Source organism: Pelodiscus sinensis, chromosome 13, assembly GCF_052426305.1.
Source record: "Pelodiscus sinensis isolate ZL-2025 chromosome 13, ASM5242630v1, whole genome shotgun sequence".
Lineage (NCBI taxonomy): Eukaryota > Metazoa > Chordata > Testudines > Trionychidae > Pelodiscus > Pelodiscus sinensis.
The window spans coordinates 24,326,933-24,337,136 of NC_143064.1; positions in this window are offsets into that span (position 1 = coordinate 24,326,933).

Below are 10,204 nucleotides of genomic sequence, written 5' to 3' on the forward strand. Positions count from 1 at the left end.
ATACACTTGCTTCATCCTGTGTTTTGGGATTGGTGTTGTACCAGAGGGACACCACTATTTTAGAGGTTCACAGATTGAAATTTGATCTTTAATATTGCTGGGCTTTGATCCATGGGTTTGTGTGATTTTTCTTTTTTTGTTTAAGTCCAATGAGCTCCTCAACCTTCTCTGTAGCAGGACCTCTCCCCCACATAGTTGCTACCACAACCCTCAAGGTGGGGTGGATGTAACCCTCAGTTTGAGCAATTCTGACCTATTCCTTAGCAATCTCTTATCAAATTCATGCAAACCGTACACACTTAATTTATTTTTCAGCCCTATCTCTGCAACAATTTTGAGCTCCTTTTTCTGGTATTCAAACCCTCATGTAATGTAGCATCTCCCTGTCCATGTTCAGGCAATTACCTTAAATTTTGTCCTGTCCTTCATGTTCTCACCTTCAGGCTTGCTTCCATGTAGTCCTGCATACCTTGCAGTCTAGGTCCCCTGTACTGTAGTGAAGGAATCAACATACAGAACCATCTCTCCCTGTTCCTCTATAAGCAGGATCAGATCAGAAGTAGTGCAATTGCTATACATTTCTTGTGGTTGGAGCTACACTTAAATTTATCTACCATAAATTCCAGCATCTTTGCAAGTGACATGAAAATGTTCCTTTCAGGTATGTATGTTGTTGGTTATTTATCCATGGGCCAGTAAAAGGAGCTGAAAATCTTGTGGCGGAAATTGTGACTGCTGGGAAGGTGCACTTGTGGTTCTAAAGTGCTTTCGCCTGGCTATAGAGCATAAGGAAGGAAGCTGCTCATAGGTTTGGTAGGTGCTTTAACTGAAGACCACATGTGTGAACTGAGACAGATTATCTAGGCTCTTGAGTCTGTTCATCCTTGCAGCGGAACTGTAACTTGCTTCAAAATGAAGATCTACATACAATGTTTTCTTGTAACTTCTCTAATGCAGGGCTTTCTTGAAGTGCTTCCCTTCTAAATGGAGTTTTGACTTTTAATGAGGGACTGAAAGGCATTCTGACATGCCACCTTTACTTCCAAGAGCAGTAGACTCGATGCATTCAATGATCTAACCCTAACAAACTCTGAAGAGCAAAATGATTTCTGCATTTATGCATCAGAGCAACACAAAACATCCTTGTGGAATGGGGACTAGGCATGGGGAAAAGTGAATGTTCTTTTTCCTCAGCCTGCCTGCCTCTTTGATATTATATAACATCTTTGACAAGTTCACAAACACATAGAAAATCATAGAAGGAAAGTATTTCGTATGCTTCTGCTTTTCGTGCCATTTATAACTTGGAAATAGAGCTAAGGTGAACTCTTGTCACTAGCAAGCTGTCACTCAACTAATTGCAAGGACTGGACCACAGCTAGGAATCTGCTGTATTGAAATTAAACTTAGGGTAGACATGCCATGAGATGGGTGGACACACAATATAGTATCAGATCAGTCTGTGAAAGAACAGGCATGGCTTTTAATTACAGCAGCCTCCTACCACTTTTCTTTCCAATCAATTTTGCGGGAGACTCCAATCAATTTTGCGGGAGACTCCACTATTTACCACTTGTAGGAGAACACAGTGTGATGGGACACTTTCACACTTAATCATCCAGAGAGGGTTAGATAAGTTATTCAAGCAGCTCTCTAACTTACAGGAACCTAGAAGCAAAATTGCTACCTTCCCAACATGAAATTCTAGAATGGAAACACTTCTGACTCCGATGATAGGTAATGGCCATTCTGTCATTTAAAAACATTCTCTCTCTTGCATGCATGCATGCATGCATGCATGCATGCATGCATGCATATATATATATATATATGTGTGTGTGTGTGTGTGCAATATTGCCACTTCTAGCCACACAAATATTTGAGTCCTGCTGTGGAAAACCATGAGACATGCTTAAAAATCATAACATTAGGGCATTTTGTGTGGGTCTTTTAGGTATCACTGGGTTATGGCTTCAGAGTTTTCTTAATAGCCAGAAAGGCTAGGAACTTAAACAAAGGTTTGACTATTGTATATGCCTCCAGGAGCTGGGGTTTAAGAACAAACATCAACTACAATGAAATTCATAGTAAGATTTTGCAAGTTGGCAATGCTTTACACAGTGTGAAGCAGTTTTATAGTGATAGTGCCCTGCTACGGGTTGGATCATAAGGTTGGAAGAAAGACCTCAGGATGTCACTGAATCCTACCTCCTGCCCAAAGCAAGATCAACCCCAACTAAATCATCCCAGTGAGGGCTTTGTCAAGCTGGGACTTAAAAACCTAGGGATGGAGATTCTACCACTTTCCTAGGTAACCCATTCCAGTGCTTCACCACCCTCCTAGTGAAATAGTTTTTTTTCCCCTAATCTCCAACCTAGACCTCCCGCACTGCAACTTGAGACCACTGCTCCTAGTTCTGCCATCTGCCACTACTGAAAACAGCCTCTCTCCATCCTCCTTCACGTAGTCAAAGGCTGCTATGAAATCCTCCCTCACTCTTCTCTTCTGTATACTAAACAAGCCCGAATCCCTCAGCCTCTCCTCATAAGTCATGTGCTCCAGCCCTCTAATCCTTTTTATTGCCTTCCACTAGACTTTCTCCAGTGCATCCACATCCTTTCTATAATGGGGAGCCCAGAACTGGATGCAGTACTCCGGGTTTGGCCTCACCAGTGCTGAATAAAGGGGAATAATCACTTCTCTAGATCTGCTGGCAATGCTCCTAATGCACCCTAATATACGGTTAAGCCTTCTGGTCTACAAGGGCACACTGTTACCTCCTACCTAGCTTCTCATCCATCCACTGTAATCCTCAGGTCTTTTTCTGCTGAACTGTTACTTAGCCAGTCGGTCCCCTGCCCATAACAGTGCCTCGGAGTCTTTCATCTCAAGTGCAGGGCTCTGCATTTGTCCTTGTTGAACCTCATCAGATTTCTTTTGGCCCAATCCTCCAATTTGTCTAGGTCATTCTGGACCCTATTCTTACCTTACATTATATCTACCTCTCCCCCTAGCTTGGTGTCATCTGTGAACTTGCTGCGGGTACTATCTATCCCTTCATCCAAGTCATTAATAAAGATTTTGAACAAAACCATCCCTAGAACCGACTCTTGGGGCACTCAGCTTGAAACCAGCCAGACGTTGAGCCGTTAATCACTACCCATTGAGCCTGACAAGCTAGCCAGTTTTCTCTCTACCTTGCAGTCCGTTCATCCAATCCCCACTTCCTTAACTTGCGGGCAAGAATACTGTGGGAGATGATATCAAAACTGTGCTAAAGTTAAGGCTTCTCACATCCATAATCTTCCCTATGTCCACAGAGCCGGTCACCATGTCATAGAAGGCAGTTAGATTGGTCAGGCATGACTTGCTCTTGGTGGATCCATGTTGACTATTCCTGATCACTTTCCTCTCTTCCAAGTGCTTTAAAATGGATTCCTTGAAGAGCCCCTCCATGATTTTTCTAGGTCTGAGGTGAGGCTGACCAGTCTGTACTTCCCTGGTTTGTCCTCCCCTTTTTTTAAAGATGGGCAATACGTTTGCCTTTTTCAATCAACTGGGATCTCTCCTGATCGCCACGAGTTTTCAAAGATAATGGCCCAAGGCTCTGCAATCACATCAGCCAACACCCTCAGATGCATTAGATCTGGCCCCATAGATTTGCATATGTCATACTTTTCTAAATAGTTCTTACCTGGCTGCCCACCTCCTTCCCATACTGTGTTGCCTAGTACAGTAATCTGGGAGCTGACCTTGTCATGTACCCAGAGGGCCCCACAGTATGCCAACACTTATTTGGCTTACTCAGAACAACATTTTCTCAGCTCTTGTCCACAATTGTCCCTCCTCTACCTGGATTACATTGATGAAATCATCATCTGGACCTACAGGAAGAAGGCCCTTGAAGAATTCCACTGGACTGAGATCCACTTCTTGGATACTATAGTGCAAATAAGTGACGGTCACACAAACACCAGTTTATACCAGAAGCCTTCTGACTGCTATACTTACCTATATGCCTCCAGCTTTCATGCAGAACACATCACACAATCCATTATCTACAGCCAAGCCCTAAAATACAACTGGATTTGCTCCAATCCCTCAGACAAACACCTACAAGCTCTCTAACAAGCATTCTTAAATCGACAGTACCCACCTGAGGAAGTGAAGAAACAAGTTGACACAGCCAGGCAGGTACCCAGAAGTCACCTACTACAGGACAGACCCAACAAAGAAAACAATGTCACTGGCCACTACCTACAGCCTCCAACTAAAACCTCTCCAACACCTCATTAAATATCTACAGCCTCTCTTAGATGATGATCCTTCATTCTTATAGACCTTGGGAGGCAGGCCAGTCCTCACAAGTCAGCTGCCCAACCTGAAACACATACTCAGCACCAATCACACGCCCCACAATAGAAACATTAACCCAGGAACCAATCCCTGCAACAAACTCTGTTGTCAACTCTATCCACACATCTACCCTAGTGATGCCATTATAGGATTTAACCATATTAGCCATACTATGATTATATGCCATCCTGTGCCAGCAATGCTCCTTTGCCATGTACACTGGGCAAACTGTACTATCTCTATGCAACAGAATAAATGGACACAAATCAGATATCAAGAATGGCAATGTACAGAAACCAGTGGGAGAAATGTGGACACAGTTATAGACTTGAAAATTGCCATTCTCTAGCGAAAACATTTCAAAAACAGGCTGAGAAGTAAAACTGCTGAACTGGAATTTATATGCAAATTTGATACCATCAAAATGGTTCTGAATAGGGACTGGGAATGGCTCTCATTACAAGAAGTTATTTTTCCATGTTAAGTATTCTCACCTTCTCATCCACTCTGAATTAGCTTTGATGTAACTCTCCCATCTCTGTATCCCTACTACTACTACTATTTCTTTCACTATATGCACTTGAAACTCTCAAAAGCTTAACAGAGTGTTAGTCTTTAAGGTACCACTGGACTCCTTGCTGTTTTGCTGAAACAGGCTAGCATAGCTACCTGTGAAACCTGAAGTAATAAATTGTATAACGTGTTGTTGCAAGTGTCAGCCATTAGGGGGATGACTTGTGCAACTGTAAAAGAGATGTCACTATAATTTATTACTGATGTTGAAAATCCACTGGTTTTAACAGGGAAGATTTTTGTTGCCTTAGGACAAGTTTTCAGACATTGTGTTTCAGGCCAGCATTTTGAGATCTCAGATAGCCAAACTGGGATTCTTCTAATTTCCCATAGCAGCATAAGCACCTTTTATGAATGCCTGAATTATAAAAAAAAAAAAATGTTTCTGGATTGTCAAATATAAACTTAATGGAGCAGAGGCTGCAGTGTGAAACCTTTAAATATACAAACATTTCCAGCATTAACATCCTGCTTTTAGTTAGCTTTAATGAGTGGATGCATTGGTGTTGAATATGTTGTTTGGCAAGCTGCACTCAAATATTTTGGCTTCTGTAGTGTGCAGTATATGAAATGTTGAAAAAAATGCCCTTGTTTTGAGTTGCTTTTTGGACCCTAGAGCAGGATTAATTCTTGTGGTGTATTCTTTACTTATGGAAGCCTCCTGTTTCTCATTCTCTCATTAAAGCAACAAAATCTAGTCCTTAACAAAACAAAACCAGCACCATCTCAGCTGCAGGGTTCTGGATAGTGAGAGAGATGCCCTATACCATGTACATGAAAAAATTCATATTTGAGCTGTCTACAAACCAAAATCTCTGCTATGAGATCCAGAGGCATTCTCCAAGGCACCTTAACCTAGTTTTGTCAGTCCTTTTGAACCTCAAGATGCTGTAGGAGCACAAGTTTCTACCTCCTGAGTCCAAGCAAGGATGCAGGCCAAGATCTTATTAATGGTAATAGAGCATCTGAGTGTTTTAGGGATGCTGGAGTGACTCCATAGTCCTGTTGCTGAAAATATTTGCCACCTAACGATGTTGGATAAATGACAATATAATGGCAAATGAAATGTAAAGGGAATGTCTATTGGAATAATTTGACCTTTTTGTGAGATATGGTTAGCTGATCTCTGCTCAATTTTCAATGCCAGTGAAAGTAGTAAAAGAAACACTAAGAATGGACTAGAAAGTACTACTGAAAATATATTTATGAATTGAATATACCCTTTCACTTGGCAGGTTATGTTTAGCAATGGTAACCCACCTTCCTGACACAGAGCACAATGAAAAGGGCTATAGGCAAAGGAAGGCAAACAGCAACGGCTAGGGGAAGAGAGAGGATGAAAAGAGGTCTGGTTACTTTAGGGAGGAGATGAATAAAAGGGAAATAAAAATAAATGTGTGTCTAATAGCGAAGAACAGTGACTGCAGCTTGAGTAAACAAGTTTCCATACATATAAACCAAGAGCAAGGCAGACCATTTAAAACTGGTAAACATAGAATCATAGGGCTGGAAGAGACCTCAAGAGGTCATGGAGTCCAAGGCCCTGCTAAAAGCAGGACCAACCCCAACCCCAACCAAATTATCCCAGCACTCAGAATCTCCATCCCTACAGCTTTTTACCACCTCCTTAGGTAACCCACTCCAGTATTTCACTACATTCCTAATCAAAAAGTTTTTCCTAATATCCAACTTAGACCTCCCTACACTGTAACTTGAGACCATTGTTCCTCATTTTGCCATTTGTCACTACTGAGAACAGCCTCTCTCCATCGTCTTTTGAAGGCCCCGTCCAATCCCCCATCACTCATCTCTAATCCCCTAATCGTTTTTGTTCCCCTCTGCTGGACTCTCCCCAATGTGTCCACATCCTTTCTGTAATGGGGGCCCAGAATTGGAGGCAATAGTCCAGATGTCTTCTCACAAGTGCTGGGAATAATCACTTCCTTGGATCTGTTGGTGATGCTCCTGTTAATACACCCCAATATGCCATTAGGTTACCGGGGCACGCTGTTGACTCATCCAGCTTCCCATCCACTGAACTTTCTTACACAGCATTTTACAAAGGTCAGGATCATCATCTGCATTTTTCATATGGGGAAACTGAGGCATGGATCAGTGACATAACTTGGCCATTGTCATGTCAAGGGAAGGGCCAGGTACAGTGACGAGGTCTCCTGAGCCACAAGCTAGAGTTCCAGTTAGCTACATGGAAATACTTTTTGACATAAAACCACCATTAGCCTACATAGCTGCAATATATTACTGAGATCACGAGTCTGGCATGACTTAAGGTTTGGATGTGTGCAGCCACAACAGGAAAGCCTGAGTGCAACAAGAGTTCTGGAAGGGATGGTTTTTGTGGACATGTCTATACTAGCAAATTATTTCAAAATAACTTAGTTATTTTGCGAGTTATTTTGAAGTATTTTAAAATAAGCTTATTCCCCAAGGAAAGCAGGAATTGTTATTTTGAAATAACTATCCCATTAGGTTGAAATAACGGGCATGGCAGTGTGAACACTCTGCTTGTGATTTCATAGTAAGGGGAGTTATTTCAAAAAACTCCTTAGTATAGACCAGGACCATCTTCTGCAAGGGTTTTGCTTGGTCTTCTAAAGCTTTTGATTGGTTACTGGAAAGATGACTGGTCTACCCCAGCATGACGATTGCTATTTGACCCAAAGGCCAGGAAACTGTTCCAAGCACAGAGGGTGAGGAGAAGAGGTAAGGAAAGTAGAAGACAGGTGCAGGCGAGCATGTAGAGGACATAAATTCCAAGCTAAAGGTGCACATTGTTCATGGAGTCTCAGAAGCATTTGGCAATAGCCACTGTAAAAAACAAGCTACTGGACTAAGAGTCTGAAGTGACTTGGCAGTTCCTATGTCGCATGATGAGCAATAGAGACGTGTTTCCTTGAAGCTTTAACTGCGCTATAGGGGGAGTGTGGGGAAAAGCAGAACACAGGAAACATCCACCACCAATTGTGATGATGTTCCTGTATCCGCAACAAGCGGCGACATTTGCAAATAGTGGGAGTTGCGGCTCCTGGCCCAGGCAGTGAACTCCTCGCAGCTCCCAATCTCACTATGGCTCGTTGCTGGGAGCTGCTGGCTGCTGCCGCCCCCTACTCCCAAGCCAGGACAGGAGATCCATGAACACGTGGAACTGCGAATCGCGTGGGTCTCCTGTAACACAGTTCGGTCTTTTGAATGACATTCAGTGGACTGAAATCCTTAACCAAGAACACAGGGGCTGTGTCTAGACTGGCCACTTTTTCCGGAAAAGCAGCCACTTTTGCGGAAAAACTTGCCAGCTGTCTACACTGGCCGCTTGAATTTCTGCAAAAGCACTGACGATCTCATGTAAGATTGTCAGTGCTTTTGCAGAAATACTGTGCTGCTCCCGTTCGGGCAAAAGTCTTTTTCCGAAAAACTTTTGCGTAAAAGGGCCAGTGTAGACAGCAGAGAGATGTTTTCTGCAAAAAAGCCCCGATCGCGAAAATGGCCACGAACGCTTTTGCTTTTGCGGAAAAGCGTCCTGCCAATCTAGACGTGCGTTTCCGAAAATGCTTTTAACGGAAAACTTTTCCGTTAAAAGCATTTCCAGAAAATCATGACAATCTAGATGTAGCCAGGCAGTCAGAATTCAGACAGTAATGACGGCATCCTCAGCTCAGCAATTTTCTGAGAGCTTGCAGGGGCAATGGCCAGGTCCAGAGGCAAATTGACTTTTAGGCACAGCAGACTCCACTATGTTTGGAAGGCTTGTTGGGACGCTGCAGGACTGGTGATATGTGTGACAGTTGAGAAGAGACAGGCCATAGGCACATGACTCTCCAAGGTAGTGATAAAGCTAAGGCACTAAACTAAGCAACCTCTGTTCACTCCAGAACAATGAATGAAGATAGTATGTGCTGCTATGGCAACCTTTGCTACTCTTGTAGCAGCTAATACTACCTGGGGATTTGTTTACATCAGATTAGTGAGTGGCTAGGCAAGCTGGCAGCATACAAATCTGATGTTCTGGAGGCGGGGGTGTTATAAAAGATGCAAATTAGAAGGGCATTTTAAGCTTGTATTGACTAAATTAGAGATGAGCATGAGTGGGGAGGCAGAGACCCTCCTGTAGTGGGGAGGTGGGACTTTATGAAAGTGAAGCAAAAATGAGCGTCCCCCTTCACGGCTGAGGGAACGACGAGGGCTGTGACTAGACAGACTTGATTTGTCTTTCAAACATCCTGAGGCCTAATTCACTATAAAACACACAAATGTAAATGAAAATTAAAAGACTCAGGACTCATCAGCCCTCCCTGCTGTCACTGCAGTCCTCAGGGTCACTCTCCATGACTTGAGTTTCTGGCTGAGATAGGAAGCGCTGGCCAGAATGGCTTCTGTCCGCTGGATCAGGCTCAGGCCAGGCCTCAGCTTTATTTTCTCCGTCCTACGTGTGTGTCTATGGCTGGTGTAATTCTGCATCCATGCTAGGTAACTAAGGCTACGTCTAGACTACGTGCCTCTGGCAACAGAGGCATGTAGATGAGGCTACCAGGCGTAGGAAAATGAAGCGGCGATTTAAATAATCGCCGCTTCATTTAAATTTACATGGCTGCCGCGCTGAGCCGACAAACAGCTGATCAGCTGTTTGTTGGCTCAGCGCTGTAGTCTGGACGCGCGGGTGTCGACATCAAAGGCATTTGTCAACCACCCAGGTATGCCTCCTGGGATGAGGTTTACCTGGGTGGTCGACAAATGCCTTTGATGTCAACACCCGCGCGTCCAGACTACAGCGCTGAGCCGACAAACAGCTGATCAGCTGTTTGTCGGCTCAGCGCGGCAGCTATGTAAATTTAAATGAAGCGGCGATTATTTAAATCGCCGCTTCGTTTTCCTACACCTGGTAGCCTCATCTACATGCCTCTGTTGCTAGAGGCATGTAGTCTAGACGTAGCCTAAGTAACCCCAATCAACTGATTGCAGCAGAGTCAAAACACAGCCTGCTTCCTTCTGACCGTGGAAGTAGCAGCCAGAGAGCTGCTCCTTTAAGTAAAATGTCTTCATCTTGCCGTGTCTGCGTCTTCAGTGGACCTCTTTGCTCACTTGAATTCCAAGGGCCTAACCCTTCCCTGCACTGCTTGTGAATTGTTGTTTTAAACCTGTGCAGCGTGATGGTGTGGGGTGTTTGTTTTTTAAAGCACATCAGCAAGGCAGCCTCTACCCCAAAGAGTGACCAAGCAAAATATAAGCTGAGCGTGAACACCTCGGTTCAATCAGTGG